Source organism: Bubalus kerabau, chromosome 3, assembly GCF_029407905.1.
Source record: "Bubalus kerabau isolate K-KA32 ecotype Philippines breed swamp buffalo chromosome 3, PCC_UOA_SB_1v2, whole genome shotgun sequence".
Classification (NCBI taxonomy): domain Eukaryota; kingdom Metazoa; phylum Chordata; class Mammalia; order Artiodactyla; family Bovidae; genus Bubalus; species Bubalus kerabau.
Window position 1 is genome coordinate 62,293,055 of NC_073626.1, and position 21,723 is coordinate 62,314,777.

At 37.5% G+C, this 21,723-nt stretch overlaps 1 long non-coding RNA gene and 1 other non-coding gene across 3 annotated transcripts in view; both read right to left on the reverse strand.

Annotated features, from left to right (window-relative positions):
* Nucleotides 1-21,409, reverse strand: part of LOC129647673 (uncharacterized) — a 199,046-nt gene extending 177,637 nt beyond the window's left edge. For both annotated transcript variants that reach the window (XR_008712423.1, XR_008712424.1), the window contains exons 1-2: nucleotides 20,134-21,409; nucleotides 16,715-16,835 (exon numbers count right to left, since the gene is read on the reverse strand). This is a non-coding gene — a long non-coding RNA (uncharacterized LOC129647673). The remainder of the gene's footprint in view (nucleotides 1-16,714; nucleotides 16,836-20,133) is intronic.
* Nucleotides 8,864-8,937, reverse strand: TRNAY-GUA (transfer RNA tyrosine (anticodon GUA)). The gene has a single exon. It is a non-coding gene; the product is annotated as a tRNA-Tyr (tRNA).
* Nucleotides 21,410-21,723: the final 314 nt, after the last annotated feature.

Below are 21,723 nucleotides of genomic sequence, written 5' to 3' on the forward strand. Positions count from 1 at the left end.
AATGGCATTGAAACATGTAAATTATCATATGTGAAATGAATTGCCAGTCTAGGTTTGATGCATGATACAGATTGCCCGGGGCTGGTGCACTGGGATGACCCAGAGGGATGGGGTGGGGAGGGAGCTGGAAGTGGGGTTCAGGATGGGGAACACATGTACACCCATGGCGGATTCATGTCAATGTATGGCAAAACCAATACAATATTGTAAAGTAAATAAATAAATAAAACTAAAAAAAAAAAAATTATAGGTCCAAACTTCTTGAGCAGGGAAGAGAGGATGGGTCATAGAGACCAAGTAGAGGGACTGGCTTGAGATCAGATCAACTTAATGCAATGCATTATATTAACACAACATTGTAAATCAACTATATTCCAGTAATTTTTTTTTAATTATGCACTATATAATTCTATATTTAAGTATGCACCCTATGTTTTAAATGTGGTTTCTATATATTTGAACAGATTTCTAATTTAATACAAATTGATAACTGTATAAAACAATTTGTTCATACTTCTATAAAGTTGACAAGACTCATCTTAACAATACGCAGCTGAGTATAATTAAACTATATTCAATGTTTAGCTATGACACATGCATTATAATGACTTAATCAACAAATACTTTCTGAGCATTTGCTGTATCCTTTAATTTTTTCCTGAATTAAAGGCACTGCCCTATCAAGGGCTGGGTTAAAATGATGCTACTTCGAGGTTGGAATTCACGTCTGTATATAATTGCTTTTTCACCAGACTACACCAAATAAATAAAAAGATTATCTATTTTATACATAGTATTGTATATATGTCAATCCCAATCTCCTAATTCATCCCACCCTCCCCTTTCCCACCTTGGTGTCCCTACATTTATTTTCTGTGTCTATGTCTCTATTTCTGCTTTTCAAATAGGTTCATCTGTACTATTTTTCTAGAGTCTACATATATATGATAATTTATAATACATTTTTCTCTTTCTGACATTTCACTCTGTATGACAGCCTCTAGGTCCATCCACATCTCTGCAAATGGCAGAATTTCATTCCTTTTTATGGCTGGGTAATATTTCATTTTATATATGTGCCACATCTTCTTTATCCATTCCTCTGTCAATGAACACTTAGGTTGCTTCCATGTCCTGGTTATTGTAAATAATCCTGTGATAAACATTGAGGTGCTTGTATCTTTTGGAGTCATGGTTTTCTCTGGGTCTATGCCCAGTGGTGGGATTGCTGGATCGTTTTTAGTTCTATTTAAGGAGTTAGTTCTACTTTTAGTTTTTTTAAAGAACTTTGATACTCTTCCCCATAATGGTTGCACCAATCCACATTCCCATAACAGTGTAAGAGGGTTCCCTTTTCTCCACACCCTCTCCAGCATTTATTGTTTATAGATTTTTTCATGATGGCCATTCTGACCAGTGGGTAGTGACACTTCATTGTAGTTTTGATTTATATTTCTCTAATACCTAGTGATGTTGAGTATTTTTTCATGTGCCTCTTGGCCATCTGTATGTCTTCTTTGGAAATATGCCTATTAGGTCTTCCTCACAGTTTTCGATTGGGTTTTCTTTCCTTTTTTCTTTTTTTTTTTACAGTAATCAAGACAGTATAGTACTAACACAAAAACAGAAATATAGATCTATGGAACAAGATAGAAAGCCCAGAGATAAACACATGCATCTATGGTCACCTGCTGCTGCTGCTGCTAAGTCACTTCAGTTGTGTCCGACTCTGTGTGACCCCATAGACGGCAGCCCGCCAGGCTTCCCCATCCCTGGGATTCTCCAGGCAAGAACACTGGAGTGGGTTGTAATTTCCTTCTCCAATGCATGAAAGTGAAAAGTGAAAGGGAAGTCGCTCAGTCATGTCTGACTCTTAGCGACCCCATGGACTGCAGCCTACCAGGCTCCTCCATCCATGGGATTTTCCAGGCAAGAGTACTGGAGTGGGGGGCCATTGCCTTCTCCGTATGGTCACCTAATCTATGATAAAGGAGGCAAGAACATACAATGGAGAAGAGACAGTCTCTTCAATAAGTGGTGCTGGGAAAACTACATGTAAAAGAATAAAATTAAAGTGTTAGAAAACTCTCTAACACCTTACACAAAAGTAAACTCAAATGGATAAAAAGACCTAAATGTAAGGCCAGACACTATAAAATTCTTAAAAGAAAACATAAGCATAACACTCTTTGACATAAATCATAGCAAGATCTTTTTTTACTCACCTTCTAAATAATGAAAATAAAAACAAAAAAATACTTTGGAGACAATTATGATATGATTTACATTGTCTGATTTCTTAATGAGCCAGAATTATGCTTTATGATAATTTTTGCTTCTTGAAAGGAGCTCAATATTTTCTTTTCACTTTTTAAATGCTATGAATTGATCTGTTAAATATTCAAGCATCTCTCCATAGCATAAGTCAAAATTGTTATTTTCAAAACAATTTAAAGCCGATATATACAGGAAATAGATAATTTAAGCTACACAGTCAAAGGACTATTTTCATAAAAATATTTTATAAATATTTACCAGAGTTGAAATTGAACATTAAATAAACACACTGCTTTAAAAGAGACATACACAAATGTTTCTCTGGAGTAGTATAACAAAACTTTTGGATAGTTTTATTTCTTCTCTAGATGTTAAATTTCACATCTGGTAAAAACATAATGTTATATGTTACTACTCTATCCAATTAGTTTGAATTTTCCATTCTTTTGCTAAAGAGTATATTTTGCATTTTCTGATGGCTTTATAATTTTTAAGTACATATTATGTTTTAAAATAATATATTTAAATTGTCAATATTATATTGCTTCTTAATATAGCTTTTACATTTATTAATGTATATTTATAAATACTTATTTCTGAAGATATCCCATGACACAAGAAGTTATTACCATCAATTTGTGGCTTTTGAGTGTCCTTCAGGCCTTTTTGGACCTATTCTTTTCTGATAGTAACACATCTTCAATACTTCATTCCCTCAAATACTATGTTATTATTTAGCTTATCTGTTCCTATCCATCATTATCATTGCTCCTTTTAAAGGCATTTGCACCTTTCAAAAACTCCAGTTTTCCAGTGTTCTAGTTCGTGAAGCTGTTTGCATTAAGATCCTCTCATTTCAACCCAATTCTAATTTCATATTTATTTATATTGCATTAATTATCTGCATATCACAGAAGAAGGTAATTGTCATGAAAGAATCTGTTGTTGGTATATAGTTGACCCTTAGTAAGTACTGATTAACTGAATGAGTAAATGAATACTTTCACTCACATGAAAGGCTATGCTCTGCATTAATAAGAATGTAAGTTCAGTTTCTACAGCAAAGAATCAGAATAATAGAGATACAGTAATTATCAAAATGTCAGGGATTTAAATTCAATCTAACTTATTGCTCTGCCACTTTATAGCATTACTCAAATCCATATGGTCCACTGGATCACAACCAAAGCTGAAAAGAAGAAAAAGATACAGTGACCTTTTTTTTACAAGGTCATGTATCCATTACTTACATTAGCGCTACATTAGTCAAAATTAGTTACGTGTCTTCAACTTGCTGCAGTGTAGTCTGGGATTCTAGTCTTTATTCCAGGTGAGCCAGTATCTTCATAAAATTTAAGATTTTGTTACTAAAGCAAGAATGGGGGTTGTAGCAGCTTCTGTCCTTTCTCATGTTTATAACCATTTATTATTTTGCATCATTTTTGATTTTCAAAAAAAATAAAAAGAGCAACATAATCAACTTGTTTTATCAAATAAAAAAAAATTTAATAGGTTAGGTTCTTAACAACTGCATTGGAGGAAACCAAAAACTTTTCCTTTGTATTTTTACTTTAATTTTAATTTTGATTTACATTAAGAATGCTGCATAAATACAGATAAAATATCTAAAATTAATCAACAATATGAAACACATACACAAACACATGTATATGTACATATGTGTGTGTGTGTGTGTGTGTGTGTGTGTGTGTGTGTGTACCATGCACAAGCTTCCCTGGTGGCTCAGTGGTAAAGAATCCACAGGTGATACAGGAGACTCCAGTTTGATCCCAGGGTCTGGAAGATCCCCTGGAGAAGGAAATGGCAACCCATTCCAGTATTGTTGCCTTGAAAATCCCATGGACAGAGGAGCCTGGCAGGCTACAGGCCATAGGGACACAAAAATGATGGACACGACCTAGTGACTAAACAATATTATACACACATGTATGCAGACACATATTACTTCTCTACTCCTAAAGTCATTTTTATCTTCTCAAAACTCCACTAGTCTAATGTACTAGTTTGGGAAGATTTTGATAGCTGTGTGCAGGAAGTGCTCCTATTTCTTATCTTTATGAACTTCACTTCCAATAGCCTGCTTTAAACTTTTTGCATCTGCTGCAAAAGATAGATGCCACGCACTTATCCACATATTTTTAGGAGATAAAAATGGAAGACAGAAAATAGGCTATGTTTTCCTTGTAAAACACAGAAAGCCCTAAATCTTGGGGTAAGGAATGAGAGATAGGTCATTGACAATTTTTGCATGATTTTTTGAAAGGACATAGATGAAAAAATGTAACGTTTTATGTTCTGATTGCTGCTGCTGCTGCTGCTGCTGCTAAGTCGCTTCAGTCGTGTCCGACTCTGTGCGACCCCATAGGCGGCAGCCCACCAGGCTCCCCCATCCCTGGGATTCTCTAGGCAAGAATACTGGAGTGTGTTGCCATTTCCTTCTCCAATGCATGAAAGTGAAAAGTGAAAGTGAAGTCACTCAGTCGTGTCCGACTCTTAGCGACCCCATGGACTGCAGCCTACCAGGCTCCTCCATCCGTGGGATTTTCCTTATTAAAGAAATACATGAAAACAATAATGACAATAGAAATGTGCAAAAGCTGCAAGCATGGTAGGAGATTGTGGCCCCTGTCATAAAGTTTCCACACAAAGTAATCAGAAGTCAGAAATAATTATCAGCATTTTTAATAATCTTAAAAAATCAAACTTAAACAAGTAATGATGATACAAGACAGCCTGTGGTAAAGACAGATATGACACGATGTCATTGTGTTGATAGGTAGTTGGAAGACCAAATAGTTCATATACTCCCCTGGGGCTTTTCGGACCTATCCTATGTTGTTGAACTATACTATTTCCTCCCCCTGGGATTTAGTTTACTGTAAGGCATCTTTTAATGTTGTACAACCACAAATCCTCTAGGAAGTTAATAAAATAGTTCTTAGTGGCTGTTTCTTCAGCCTTATTGAAATGATTAAACTGTCCTGTTCTTAGTTGCAGAGTACAGACTGCTATTGAAGCTTTTTCACTTGTAATAAAATAAAGTAGTCTCTGAAAAATAATGATAGGATTTGGCAGGAATTATTCACCTTTTGTCTTCTAAGGGAAATGCTTTCGTTTCCATGGAGACATGTTTTATATCATATGATGAAAAGTTCATGAGAGAAGGAGAGAAGTTAAGCAGTGCAGGATTTAATTCAGATGGGCTAATAGGACACGGAGACTCATCTGGTTCCAGTGGAATCATTATTAATGCAATTGCATAACTAGCATTCTCTCCCAACAGTCAACTAAGCACCAGCAATTTGCCAACAGCATAACACTGGTGCTGAATTTTTTTTTCTTGATTTAATATTACAATTAAGATGTCTGGTTCTAAGTTTCAGCGTTCAGACCAACTTTGCCAGCTATAAACTCTGATCTACTTGGTGAAAGGATGAATGTTTATACTCATATTAAAATAAGAAGAAAATATAATCTAGGGAAAACTATTAAAAAGCTTTAATAAATGCATGTTTATATAGCAGGTAAGTAAGTAGACTAGCTAGGACTTCCCTGGTGGCTCAGAGAGTAAAGAGTCTGCTTGAAGTGCAGGAGACCCAGGTTCAATCCCTATCCCTGGATTGGCAAGATCCCCTGGAGAAGTGGATGGCTACCCACTCCACTATTCTTGCTTGGAGAATTCCATGGACAGAGGAGCCTGGTGTGCTACAGTCTATGTTTATACAGCATCAAATGATTTTTTCTCACCAAAAAGACTGAATACACTAAAAAATAAGACAAATATGCTCTAGTCAATTTTAAAATATAAATAGAAATAACTTCATTATCATCATCAATATTGTCAAAATCAACAACAACACCACCTAGTCAAAAGTATCACTTATGGGTGCTTATTATGTTCTAGACTTTTGTGTTTTTTAAAACATATACTAGCTATTTTATCTTAACAATAACTCTATAAGGAAGGCATTTATTATCTTCTGAATATTTTAACTGATTGTAACATAACTTTGTCACAGTCAGAGACAAATTTTGAAAAAAGATCCATCTTATATATAAAGTAAAGAAGTTTCATCTCTGCTAAGTAACAAATGAACCATCCATATTACAGCTATCTGTTCTTGTCATGAATATACCTACCTTGCCCTGTTGCTAGACAGCAAAACATTAGGTATGTTCCTAGCAGAAAGTGCAGAAAAATAGAAAAATGTAAATAAGTTTGGTTGGGATCTTAAGACATTGCAGGTTTTGAGATCCCATTTAGTGTATATGATTTCATTTCAGTTTTCTACAACGCTTAGAAACACATTTTTCTAAGATGGGCAAGTGTACACACACCAAGCACAGCTTCCCTGATGGCTCAGGGGTAAAACATCTACCAGCCAGCGCAGGAGATGTGGTTTTGATCCCTGGGTCAGGAGAGCCTCTGGAGAAGGAAATGGCTATCAACTCCGGTATTCTTCCCTGGGAAATCCCATGGTCAGAGGAGCCTGGCGGGCTACTCTTCATGGGGCCTCAAGAGTCAGACACAACTAAACAACAATAACAACACTCATTTTTGATACTTGACTACTACTTTATAAAAATAGAGATAAAAACAAATAATTTAGGGTTCTTACAGATTGTTACCAACATAAATACATTATCAAAGAAATGAAATCTTCTTCAGGAAATTGAAATATGGTTTCTTCTCTCTTCTTGCTTTAGACATGATGCTAACTGAGTTGAAGAGTAAGATGCCTAATAACTTTAAAATACAAACTAAGGAAACTGTAAGATATATAGGCTGATGTATGCCTCTCAGCTAAAGTATGGCTGACTATAGTGCAGAGTGAACTGCCAGCATATTTATTATAATTTATAGATATGTTATAATGACAATTTTTTATAATGCCTCACTAAAAATCAGGAAGCTCTAAGTCTCTACCTCATTCACCTTACTATGTTTATGAAGCTCCTAAAGTAGGAAGCTTGAAAGACTCCAAAGGGATCAGAGTAGCTATTTGTTTCCTCGTGTGCAGTGGATATAGATTATTGACTCTCAGTCCAAATATATGTATATAACTTATATATTTCTCAAGCATCTTGCAAAAAAAATAACAAACATCTCAATTAAATGGAGCTGAAAAACCAGAAGGGGAAGTTCTCACGCACTGAGACATCAGAGCCCAACCAGAAGAAGTAAGACTTCTTTCTTGGCAAGGATTCAGTCAACGAAAAGCCATGAACTCTTTTTTGTTTCCCTATAACCTTCCCACTCCCATCTTCCTCTCCTCTCTAGAAAGCAGTCTCCTTCCCTTGCTAGGAGGGATTTGGGAGGCAGCTCACCATGGTTGCAGACTCTGAATTGCAATTCTCTGCTAATCTCAAATAAGTACCTCAATACTGGAGAAATATCTGTCAGTCTATTTGTTTCAGGTCAACAACCTAGTCACATTTACCCTACTCAGACAAAACATGTGCAATAGTATTCTATATAAATCTATAAAACTTTTATAAGAAATATGTTACTGGTATGTTGCAATAAACCTCTTCTTGATAAACAATGTATTTTTTTATTTGCATAGAGAATACAATATTTGGCCTGATCCTAGATGTTTTCCAGAAAAAGAAAGCAAAGATGTCTCAGGATGAGGGAATAAATTACATCAGTAAAGGCATGGAAGTAGCAAGGTATGGTGTGAATTAGCACAAACACAATGTGCTTCAGGGAGATATAAGGCATTGCCAGAAAATTATGTCATTTTTGAAGACTGTGACAAGAATAGGAATAACAAAAAATCTCAAAAATTTGAACTTTTCCTAGTGCCCAATGTGAAAAAGAAACTTTTAGTTCTCTCTTCTCTTACAGCATTTCTTTATAACTTAAACTTGTAAATCCTTTCATGTAAATTATTTCTCTGTCTCTGAATTGTACTTAAATCTTTTAAAAGCTAAATAAGACTCTTGCTGGTTTTTCACCCCAGGAATCTTTCTTGAGGTTCTTGGAGCCATCTTTTTGAAATGGGAACATCAAGGAGGATTGCAGCCTGTCTCCCTGTTTCTGTCTTTCTAGAGACCTGGCTACAACTGGTGACTTTTTTCTTTTCTCAGAGATAAGAGATTATTTTTCCTTTGGATAAAATACCTAATTTTTGTATAATGAATTGTATCAACCTGCTACATGAAAGCATGGGATCTCTTTCTGTCTTTGTAATTTCTTTACTGGATAGCCTAAAATGCATACAACAGTCTGAGTTAATGCTTATTCAATAATACAATTATTTTCTCTATTTTTTACACTTGTATAGAGCACTTCCATGATAGCAGATTTTATTTTTAACCTTTTTTCCAACACAAGAAAACCAAAAAAATGTGTGTTCCTTACTCAGAATGCTGAAGCTCATTTCTAGAAAAGCCCACTAAAGTTTTAAAAGTGATGCCATGACTGCTGCTGCTACTTAGTCGCTTCAGCCGTGTCTGACTCTGTGAGACTACATGGACTGCAGCCCTCCAAGCTCCTCTGTCCATGGGACTCTCCAGGCAAGAACACTGGAGTGGGCTGCCATTTCCTTCTCCAGAGGATCTTCCCGACCCAGGGATCGAACCTGGGTCTCCTGCATTACAGGCAGACACTTTACCATCTGAGCTACCAGAGAAGACCCCTATAAGTATAGCTTATTGCATAAACTAATATTTCTTATTAGTTTAAAAGAGTAGGACTTTTGCATAAAAATTACTTTATGCAAAACTAATAAGAAATATTAGTTTATAGACTATATAAAATTAGAGATTGGGGAGACAGAAATGTCTAGGACAGATATAAAAGTATTTATTAAGGTAGAATTCCCAGAATTTAATGTCATGGATACCAAATATACTGTGAAATTAACAATAATTTATGACAAAATATTTCTTTTTAGCTTTTTAAACAAATAGCAAATAATAATAATTAGTAGTTACTAAATGACCACTGTGTACCATGAACTGTTATAACTGTCTATGTGTATAAAAGTGTCATTTATTTTTCTGGAATTGAGCTGCAGGAGTTGCTTGTATATTTTTGAGATTAGCTCTTTGTCAGTTGCTTCTTTTGCTATTTTTTTCTCCCATTTTGAAGGCTGTCTTTTCACCTTGCTTAGAGATGAAACTGAAGCCTATTATGCAGTGTGAAGTAAGCCAGAAAGAAAAACAATACAGTATACTAATACATATATATGGAATTTAGAAAAATGGTAATGATGACCCTGTATGCGAGACAGCAAAAGAGACACAGATGTATAGAACAGTCTTTTGGACTCTGTGGGAGAGGGAGGGGGGATGATTTGGGAGAATGGCATTGAAACATGTATAATATCATATAAGAAATGAATCGCCAGTCCAGGTTCTATGCAGGATACAGGATACTTGGGGCTGGTGCACTGGGATGACCCAGAGGGATGGTATGAGGGGGTTCAGGATGGGGAACATGTGTACACTCGTGGCGGATGCCTGTTGATGTATGGCAAAACCAATACAATATTGTACAGTAGTTAGCCTCCAATTAAAATAAATAAATTTATATTAAGAAAAAGTGTCCTCAACACAATCCTATGAAGTAGATTCTACTACCGTGTTACAAATGAAGATATTGAGACAAAGTTTTGAACAACTTACCAAGGGTTATAAAACACAGCTAAGGACCCCTGGTACTTACTGTAACAAGGGTTAGAACCTGATACACTAATCAATTGAACATAAATAGATCAACAAAGAAAGAATTATGAACCAAGCAGAAATCTGTTGGACCCTCCAAGTACAAAGGTCCCTCCATGTCCCCTGCATCTTGTTCGTAGAAAAGCTGAAGTCTCCTCCTAGGCCTCCCTGAGTCACAAAAGAGCAAGCTCAAGCAGCTAATGATTAGGACATAGAATCACTGACGAAGTTTCTGATGGATATCCTTGAGCTGTTTTACAGATACTATAACTGCCACCAGAGGGGGAAAGCTAACTGCATGATGACCAGAGGACAGTTGTGACATAAATTTATCCATCTCGAGTAGTAGTGAATCTATGGCTAGCACAATTCCAAGAACTGGCCTTAAGAGAATGGTATTAACACTACTGCTTACAATAATCTATATGTTATTGTTGGTTAGTCAGTATTCGTGTCCAACTCTTTGAGACCCTATGGACTGTAGCACATGAGGCCTTCCTGTCCCTCCCTATCTCCCGGAGTTTGCCCAAGTTCATATCCATTGAGTCAGTGATGCTATCCAACCATATCATCCATCTCATTTGTGCGCATGCATGCACACACACACACACACACACAAATTGTAACTTGTTCTAACCATATTCATAAATTGGCAACTAAAACTGTCCCTAAAGAGATGCTACAAACCCATGCTCTCATCTGCCGCACTAAGGATATGGCACCCTATGTCAGCATGAAGAGGGTATAAAAGATGGACCTTTGTTCAGTTCAGTTCAGTCACTCCATCAAGTCCTACTCTCTGTGACCCCATGGACTTCCACATGCCAGGCCTCCCTGTCCATCACCAACTCACGCAGCCTGGTCAAACTCATGTCCATTGAGTCTGTGAGGCCATCCAACCATCTTTCCTCTGCTGTCCCTTTCTCCTCCTGCCTTCAATCTTTCCCAACATAAGGGTCTTTTCCAGTGACTCAGTTCTTCACATCAGGTGGCCAAAGTACTGGAGTTTCAGCTTTGGCATCAGTCCTTCCAATGAATATTCAGGTTTGATTTCCTTTAGGATTGATTGGTTGGATCTCTATGCAGCCCAAGGGATCCTCAAGAGTCTTCTCCAACATCACAGTTCAAAAACGTCCATTCTTTGGTGCTCAGCTTTCTTTATGGCCCAACTCTCACATCCATAGGTTACTAATGGAAAAACCATAGCTTTGACTAGATGGACCTTTGTTGTCAAAGTAATGTCTCTGCTTTTTCATAAGCTGTCTAGGTTGGTCATAGCTTTTCTTCCAAGGAGTAAGCGTCTTTTAATTTCATGGCTGTGGTAACCATCTGCAATGTTTTTGAAGCCCCCCAAAATAAAGTCTCTTACTGTTTCCATTGTTTCCCCATCTATTTGCCATGATGTGATGGGACCGGATGACATGATCTTAGTTATTTTTAATGTTGAGTTTTAAACCAGCTTCTTCACTCTCCTCTTCCACTTTCATCAAGAGACATTTTAGTTCCTCTTTACTTCCTGCCATAAGGGTGGTGTCATCTGCATATCTGAGGTTATTGATATTTCTCCCAGTAATCTTGATTCCAGCTTGTGCTTCATCCAGCCTGGGATTTCATATGATGTACTCTGCATATAAATTAAATAAACAGAGTGACAATATACAGCCTTGACAGACTCCTTTACCAATTTGGAACCAGTCCAATAGTCCATGTTCAGTTCTAACTGTTGCTTCTTGACCTGCATACAGATTTCTCAGGAGGCAGTTCAGGTGGTCTGGTATTCCCATCTCTTTCAGAATTTTCCAGTTTGTTGTTATCCACACAGTCAAAGGCTTTGGCATAGTCAACAAAGCAGAAGTAGATGTTTTTATGGAACTCTTGCTTTTTTGATGATCCAGTGGATGTCAGCAATTTGATCTCTGGTTCCTCTGCCTTTTCTAAATTCAGCTTGAACATCTGGAAGTTCATGGTTCACATTTTTTTGAAGCCTGGCTTGGAGAATTTTGAGCATTACTTTACTAGCATGTGAGATGAATGCAATTGTGCGGTAGTTTGAACATTCTTTGGAATTGCTTTTCTTTGACATTGGAATGTAATCAGATCTTTTCTAGTCCTTTGACCACTACTGAGTTTTCCAAATTTGCTGGCATATTGAGTGCAGCACTTTAATAGCATCATCATTTAGGACTTGAAATAGCTCAAATGGAATTCCATCACCTCCACTAGGTTTGTTTGCAATGATACTTCCTAAGGCCCACTTGACTTCGGACTCCAGGATGTCTGGCTCTAGGTGAGCGATCACTCCATCATGGTTATCTGGATCATTAAGATCTTGTTTTATAATTCTTTCTAATCCCATAGAAATGTGATTATATTGTAAGAAGTGGAGATTTACAAGCAGCTTTTGACAGGAAAGAAACTTTGCAGGAAAGAGCTCTCTGCAGAAGGCCCCTTTTTGTCTTGTCACTTTATTAAAACTGTATTGCAACTATCCCTGCTTTACTCATCTTTGGCGAATGCACACCTCTCAAATGTTTTTGTCTCATAATAGCTTGCCCAACCTGTTGATTCTTTATGTAGATTAAAGAAATTAAAATGAACAAGTAATTAAGAGATGACAAGATCTCTTCCCTATTCTTCAGCAATTTGCAAGCAAACTGTATGAACATGATAACTACAATTCCAATCCCATATCTCAATGATTAGCTGAGGTTACTTTTCCTTTCCCTCGAAAAATTTTCACTGTCCATCAGAATCTTCAGTGTTGGTTTTAGGTTATGAATTCATCTTCTTCCCAGATCACCAGTTTTTCTGATTAGAGAAAGTTTCTTTTCTCTCAACACTTGCCTCTCAAGCATTGCTCTCTGAGCATCACGTAGTGGAACCCAACTTTGTTAACAATGTGAATATGTATGAACTTGGAATGTTGGTTGGTATTAAGACCAATTGAAGAAAAATATCAGAATTATTAACTAAAAAATATTCTTTCAAACAGTACTTCTTGGAAGACTGATTTGTTTATAATTTTTCCTAAAGGCTATATATGAAAAAGAGTTCTACATGTTAAGGTACTAGTGTGTGCACTAAAGCTTCAATAGTGATGAGACATGCAAAGTAACAAAGGAAATGTCCATACAGATAAAATTCTTTTGAAAAGAAACTAATACAGTTTTTTAAGGAATCTCCACACTGTTCTCCATAGTGGCTGTACTAGTTTGCATTCCCATCAACCATGTAAGAGGGTTCCCTTTTCTCCACACCCTCTCCAGCATTTATTGCTTGTAGACTTTTGGATCACAGCCATTCTGACAGGCGTGAAATGGTACCTCATTGTGGTTTTGATTTGCATTTCTTTGATAATGAGTGATGGAGAGGGGTTCAGGATGGGGAACACGTGTATGCCTGTGGTGGATTCATGTTGATGTGTGGCAGAATCAATATAATATTGTAAAGTAAAAAAAAAAGAAAAAGAAACTAATGCAATATCTGGAATACTTTTTCCTTCTCTAGAAAAATATCAATACTAATAAAGAACTTCACCAGTGTTTGGTAATTATGAACTATGCTATAGAAACAATAAATAGTATAAAAATTTGTAAACACATATGTATACATGTATAATGTCTATATATACACATATATGTATGTTTAGATATCATATTATTCTAAATAAAAGTTAGCAAACATAATATAAATGAATACATCTGTTAAAAATAAAAATTCCACCTCTGCTATTGATCTCTCTGTTTCCTCCTTAAAATAACAGCAAACAAAGCCTACTGGTTGTTTAATTTTCTATTAGTCTCATCAGTCAATCTCAGATGTCACTAATCTGCTTTGTTGTACCATGATGCCTAAGGGTATTTTGAAAATTTAATATTGCAGTATAATTGCTTGAAGAACTGTTCCATAAAATCAATACAGCATAATAATCTCTATATGAATAAAAGAGATATGCTACAAAACAGCATTGTTTTATTTCTAGAAACTCTTAACTAGAAGGAGGAATATTTATAAAAAGCATAGAGATGGAGTTCAGAACATCAACCAAAGGGCATGTACACAACATATAAATCATTAAATATGAAGCAAAACCATTAAACTTAAGTGAAACATTTGGAATCTTACTTGGAATTTTTGAACAAAGGAAGAAAAAGTTCAGATTGAGTTTGTAAAGGAAAGAAATTGAAAGAAATATGACATTAACATCTCAAATAACTCTAAAAGAAGCATCAGATTGCCCACAGTCATCCCAGTTGGTCAAATATAATTTTATTGTGCTCTCTAATTTACCGTTAAGTCCAAAATCATCCACTCTTGCAGAAGAAACAAATGAAAATGTATCATTTCATAATTTGTAATAACAAATACTTCACTAGCTCAAAACATAAACTTCATTATGTGGGCTCTGGAGAAGCATCAATTCACAATAACATCAAATGACAGCCAAATTTCTCTCTTCTTAAGAGGAAAATAAAATCAAATACCCAAATGAAAATAAGAGTCTCCACCATTTAAGGCCAAAAGTTGAAGAAAAGAGAACTTTAGCAAGAATCAGAAAAATCTGAATGAATCCATTATACATAAAATGATACTTTTTCACATTCAACATTCATAACACTAACCATAAACTGCTGATGAAGTGATATAGCAATTATTAAAGTTTACATTGCTTTATATTTATTTTTTAAATGTAAAGAAATTAGGTGGCCTAATCACCTGGAAAACCATCTGTTGAAACTCTAATAATACTGGATAAAATATATCAAACCACAATCACAGGATATGAAGTGATACACATAGATTCTACAAACAGAATTGTAAACCCAAATGGAAAGTGAAACTCTAACTGCCCTAGAGTGTGTTTATATGTATGTGTGTATATGTACTTGTGTATGTTGGTACAGGTGAGTGTGTTAATGCAAAATGTCCTGCTTGGTAGACCAAGAGTTTTATTTCGTGGCTATTCAGGCACAGGATAAATATTCTTGGTTCCATCCAGAGTGACTATTGAAATGGAGACTTCCCACATAAAAGAAGTAACTTTAAAGAGCTATAGCAACAAAGTTCTAGAACTGTAGATCCCCTGACATGGAAAAGAAGACTGCAATGCTTTGCTATGTGTTCCTGAGCTGTGAGAGGGAAAAGCATTTCTCCACATGGCCCAAGGTTGGAATCTACAATTTGCATGTGGTTTCCAAACTCAGAAGTTTACAAACGTGCATAAGTGATCACAGACTGTGACAAACTAGGTTATCTGCCAAATGACATTTCCACAGCGGGGAGTGGAACTCATGCAAAGCTGAACAGAATTCTCACAGATGAATCTGATGAATTCACAGCATCTTACACTAAAAAGCATATGAATAACAGTTAACCATTAGAATCATGAGAAAATAAATAAATTTAAAATCACAAGAATTTTGAACAAATAGGACATTTGTATAGAAAACTAAATTCATCTGTTTAAATAATCAAATATACAAAGAACCAAAGTCATAAGAAAAGAATAACCATAATACATAAAATTGAAAAAGCAGGCACATTCAAAAACAGACACGTTAGAAATAATACGTTTCAAATATAAAATAAAGAATTAAAAATAATATATTGAGTTAGAAATTTAATCTATTAGGTTAACCTCATATTAGATAAAACTAGAGACTTGAAGGTCAGTTCAGTTCAGTCGCTCAGTCGTGTCTCACTCTTTGCAACCCCTTGAACCGCAGCACGCCAGGGCTCCCTGTCCATCGCCAACTCCCGGGGTTTACCCAAACTCATGTCCATCCAGTTGGTGATGCCATCCAGCCATCTCATCCTCTGTCATCCCCTGCCCCTCCTACCCCCAATCCCTCCCAGCATCAGGGTCTTTTCCAATGAGTCAACTCTTTGCATCAGGTAGCCAAAGTATTGGAGTTTCACTTCAGCATCAGTCCTTCCAAAGAACACCCAGGACTGATTTCCTTTAGGATGGACTGGTTGGATCTCCTTGCAGTCCCTTGGAGTCTTCTCAACACCAGAGTTCAAAAGCATCAATTCTTCGGCTCTCAGCTTTCTTCACAATCCAACTCTCACATCCATACATGACCACAGGAAAAACCATAGCCTTGACTAGACGAACCTTTGTTGGCAAAGTAATCTCTCCACTTTTCAATATGCTGTCTAGGTTGGTCATAACTTTCCTTCCAAGGAGCAAGCGTCTTTTAATTTCATGACTGCAATCACCATCTGCAGTGATTTTGGAGCCCCCAAAAATAAAGTCTGCCACTGTTTCCATTGTTTCCCCATCTATTTCCCATGAAGTGGTGGGACCAACCAGTAGCACATTGCGCACCTACTGACCTGGGGAGTTTCTCTTTCAATATCCTATCATTTTGCCTTTTCATACTGTTCATGGGGTTCTCAAGGCAAGAATACTGAAGTGGTTTGCCATTCCCTTCTCCAGTGGACCACGTTAAGTCAGATCTCTCCACCATGACCCGCCCATCTTGGGTTGCCCCACGGGCATGGCTTAGTTTCACTGAGTTAGACAGGGCTGTGGTCCTAGTGTGATTAGATTGACTAGTTTTCTGTGAGTATGGTTTCAGTGTGTTTGCCCTCTGATGCCCTCTTGCAACACCTACCGTCTTACTTGGGTTTCTCTTACCTTAGGCGTGGGGTATCTCTTCATGGCTGCTCCAGCAAAGCCCAGCCATTGCTCCTTACCTTGGACGAGGGGTGTCTCCTCACCGCCGCCCTTACTGACCTTCAACGTGGGATAGCTCCTCTAGCTCCTCCTGCGCCCGCGCAGCCATGGCTCCTTGGACGTGAGGTTGGTCCTCCAACCCAGCTGTGGATGTGACTGGTGATAGAAGCAAGGTCCGATGCTGTAAAGAGAAATATTGCATAGGAACCTGGAATGTCAGGTCCATGAATCAAGGCAAATTGGTAGTGGTCAAACAAGAGATGGCAAGAGTGAATGTCGACATTCTAGGAATCAGTGAACTGAAATGGACTGGAATGGGTGAATTTAACCCAGATGACCATTATATCTACTACTGTGGGCAGGAATCCCTCAGAAGAAATGGAGTAGCCATCATGGTCAACAAAAGAGTCTGAAATGCAGTACTTGGATGCAATCTCAAAAATGACAGAATGATCTCTGTTCATTTCCAAGGCAAACCATTCAATATCACAGTAATCCAAGTCTATGCCCCAACCAGTAATGCTGAAGAAGCTGAAGTTGAACAGTTCTATGAACAGTTCTATGAACAAGACCTTTTAGAACTAACACCCAAAAAAGATGTCCTTTTCATCATAGGGGACTGGAATGCAAAAGTAGGAAGTGAAGAAACACCTGGAGTAACAGGCAAATTTGGCCTTGGAATACGGCATGAAGCAGGGCAAAGACTAATAGAGTTTTGTCAAGAAAATGCATTGGTCATAGCAAACACCCTCTTCCAACAACACAAGAGAAGACTCTATACATGGATATCACCATATGCCCAACACTGAAATCAGATGCATTATATTCTTTGCAGCCAAAGATGCAGAAGCTCTATACAGTCAGCAAAAACAAGACCAGGAGCTGACTGTGGCTCAGATCATGGACTCCTTATTGCCAAATTCAGACTTAAATTGAAGAAAGTAGGGAAAACCACTAGACCATTCAGGTATGACCTAAATCAAATCCCTTATGATTATACAGTGGAAGTGAGAAATAGATTTAAGGGCCTAGATCTGATAGATAGAGTGCCTGATGAACTATGGAATGAGGTTCATGACATTGTACAGGAGACAGGGATCAAGACCATCCCCATGGAAAAGAAATGCAAAAAAGCAAAATGGCTGTCTGGGGAGGCCTTACAAATAGCTGTGAAAAGAAGAGAAGCAAAAAGCAAAGGAGAAAAGGAAAGATATAAACATCTGAATGCAGAGTTCCAAAGAATAGCAAGAAGAGATAAGAAAGCCTTCCTCAGCAATCAATGCAAAGAAATAGAAGAAAACAACAGAATGGGAAAGACTAGAGATCTCTTCAAGAAAATCAGAGATACCAAAGGAACATTTCATGCAAAGATGGGCTCGATAAAGGACAGAAATGCTATGGACCTAACAGAAGCAGACGATATTAAGAAGAGGTGGCAAGAATACACAGAATAACTGTACAAAAAAGATGTTCATGACCCAGATAATCACGATGGTGTGATCACTCACCTAGAGCCAGACATCCTGGAATGTGAAGTCAAGTGGGCCTTAGAAAGCATCACTATGAACAAAGCTAGTGGAGGTGATGGAATTCCAGTGGAGCTATTCCAAATCCTGAAAGATGATGCTGTGAAAGTGCTGCACTCAATATGCCAGCAAATTTGGAAAACTCAGCAGTGGCCACAGGACTGGAAAAGGGCAGTTTTCATTCCAATCCCAAAGAAAGGCAATGCCAAAGAATGCTCAAACTACTGCACAATTGCACTCATCTCACATGCTAGTAAAGTAATGCTCAAAATTCTCCAAGCCAGGCTTCAGCAATATGTGAACCATGAACTTCCTGATGTTCAAGCTGGTTTTAGGAAAGGCAGAGGAACCAGAGATCAAATTACCAACATCCGCTGGATCATCGGAAAAGCAAGAGAGTTCCAGAAAAACATCTATTTCTGCTTTATTGACTATGCCAAAGCCTTTGATTGTGTGGATCACAATAAACTGTGGAAAATTCTGAAAGAGATGGGAATACCAGACGACCTGATCTGCCTATTGAGAAATCTGTATGCAGGTCAGGAAGCAACAGTTAGAACTGGACATGGAACAACAGACTTGTTCCAAATAGGAAAAGGAGTACGTCAAGGCTGTATATTGTCACCCTGTTTATTTAACTTATATGCAGAGTACATCATGAGAAACACTGGACTGGAAGAAGCACAAGCTGGAATCAAGATTGCTGGGAGAAATATCAATAGCCTCAGATATGCAGATGACACCACCCTTATGGCAGAAAGTGAAGAGGAACTCAAAAGCCTCTTGATGAAAGTGAAAGTGGAGAGTGAAAAAGTTGGCTTAAAGCTCAACATTCAGAAAACTAAGTTCATGGCATCTGGTCCCATCACTTCATGGGAAATAAATGGGGAAACAGTGTCAGACTCTATTTTGGTGGGCTCTAAAATCACTGCAGATGGTGACTGCAGTCATGAAATTAAAAGATGCTTACTCCTTGGAAGGAAAGTTATGATTAACCTAGATAGCATATTCAAAAGCAGAGACATTACTTTGCCAACAAAGGTTCGTCTAGTCAAGGCTATGGTTTTTCCTGTGGTCATGTATGGATGTGAGAGTTGGACTATGAAGAAGCCTAAGCACCAAACAATTGATGCTTTTGAACTGTCGCATTGGAGAGGACTTTTAAGAGTCCCTTGGACTGCAAGGAGATCCAACCAGTCCATTCTGAAGGAGATCAGCCCTGGGGTTTCTTTGGAAGGAATGATGCTAAAGCTGAAACTCCAGTACTTTGGCCACCTCATGCAAAGAGTTGACTCATTGGAAAAGACTCTGATGCTGGGAGGGATTGGGGGCAGGAGGAGAAGGGGACGACAGAGGATGAGATGGCTGAATGGCATCACTGACTCGATGGACGTGAGTCTGAGTGAACTCCGGGAGTTGGTGATGGACAGGGAGGCCTGGCGTGCTGTGATTCATGGGGTCGCAAAAAGTCGGACACGACTACGTAACTGATCTCATCTGATCTGATCTGGTGGGACCAACCAGATGAAATGATCTTAGTTTTCTGAATGTTGAGCTTTAAGCCAACTTTTTCACTCTCCTCTTTCACTTTCATCAAGAGGCTTTTTAGTTCCTCTTCACTTTCTGCCATAAGGGTGGTGTCATCTGCATATCTGAGGTTATTCATATTTCTCCTGGCAATCTTGATTCCAGTTTGTGCTTCTTCCAGCCCTGGGCAGACATAAGGAAATTTTTTAAAACAGAGGTTAAAAGACAAGGTGAGGGAACTTCCAGCTTCTGGTTCTACATGTAAGGAGTTTGTAAGTGGCCATTTCATCCTAAAAAATAGAAAAACTGACCAGACCAGAAAATCAACAATTCTTCTAGAATCTTTAGGAAAATAATGACATGAGATGAATTGCTGTCAGCAAGACCAGACATACAGATAGATGAACACCAGGGATCATGGCTTACCTGAGCAGAGATTCACAGGGGGAAACTACAACAGGAATCAACGCCAGAGTAGGAAAACCTGAATTATAACTGATTAGCTGCTTGAGGCTCAGAGTGAACAACTTTGACAGCTAACAGCTCCAGGGATATCCAGTTATAGAGGAGCCCCTACAGTTTTGTGAGATTTAATCTCCAGAGGCTCTAACAAGTTCTCACAGTAAACATCAGCGAAACATCCATTGGACAGAGGGAGGGGAGAAAGAACCATTCTGAAATATGCCAAAGCCCTCCACTCTTAACAAGGCCTGCCCACAGGAGAAATTAATTAACCAGAGCCTATCAGGCTGAGGTATTTTTAGAACCTAACTGACCTCAAGGAAAGGAAATGCTCAACTCTAGTCAATTCTAGTCTTCCACGTAGGAAATGAGCAATACTCAACTGCAGCCCACTCTAGCCATCCTGTCCCACCTAAGGGGCAAGAAAACAAATGGAGAAATGCTTATGAAGCTGACAGTTCAGATGCATAGGATCACCACAGACTAATATCTAATCACAGGACTATAGAATGCTTCTTTTCCACACATACCTTACTACTACATTACTAAAGCCCTTTACTTCAGATCATGTGCAGCTGTCAAGAAAAATTTACAAGGCATACCAAAAGGCAAAAAACATAATGTGGAAGAGACAAAGCAAACAACAGAACCACACATGGTAAGGACACAAATTATCAGAACAAGATTTAAAACAACTGTCGTTAATATGCTTATTCTTCTGATGGATAAAGTAGACAGCACACAATAGCAGATGTAACTAGAGAGCTGGAAATCCCAAGAAAGAATCAAAAAGAAATACTAGAGACCAATAATACTGCAATAGAAAGAGGATGTCTTTGCTGGTGTTATCAGAATACTGGATACAGGTGATGAAAGAAACTCTGTATCTAAGGATATCTCCGTGGAAATCACTAAACCTGAAAAGCAAAGTGAACAAATACTGAAAACAGAACACCCAAGACTGTGGGAAAATTTCAAAAGATATACTATACATATAATGTCAATACTAGAAAGAAAGAAAGAAAGAGCAGCAATAATTGAAACAGTAATGACTGAAAATTTCCCCAAATTAATACCAGACACCAAACCACATATAAAAGAAGCCCAGAGAATACCAAGATAAATAAATTCCAAAACTACCACCTAGTCATAATATTTTCAAACTATAGAAAATTAAAGTAAAAGAAAAAAAATCTGACAGGAGAGGAAAAGATTATTTATCTATAAAAAGGAAAAAGATAAGTATATTTGACTTCTTACAAGTCATGCAAGCAAGAAGAGGGCGGACTGAGATATTTAAATTGTTGAGAAAAAAAAACACCAACATAAAATTTTGTACCCTAAAAAATTATCCTTCAAAAGTAAAGGAGGAATAGAGGCTCTCTCAGACCAACAGAAAATTGAAGGAATATGTTATCAGTAGACCTGTCCTGCAAGAAATGTTAAGAGAAGTTCCTTAAAGAGAAAGAATATTACATAGGTCAAAAACCTGATCTACATAAAAAAGTAAGATCATCACAGCAGGTACAGGGAGTAAAATAAAAACTTTCATTT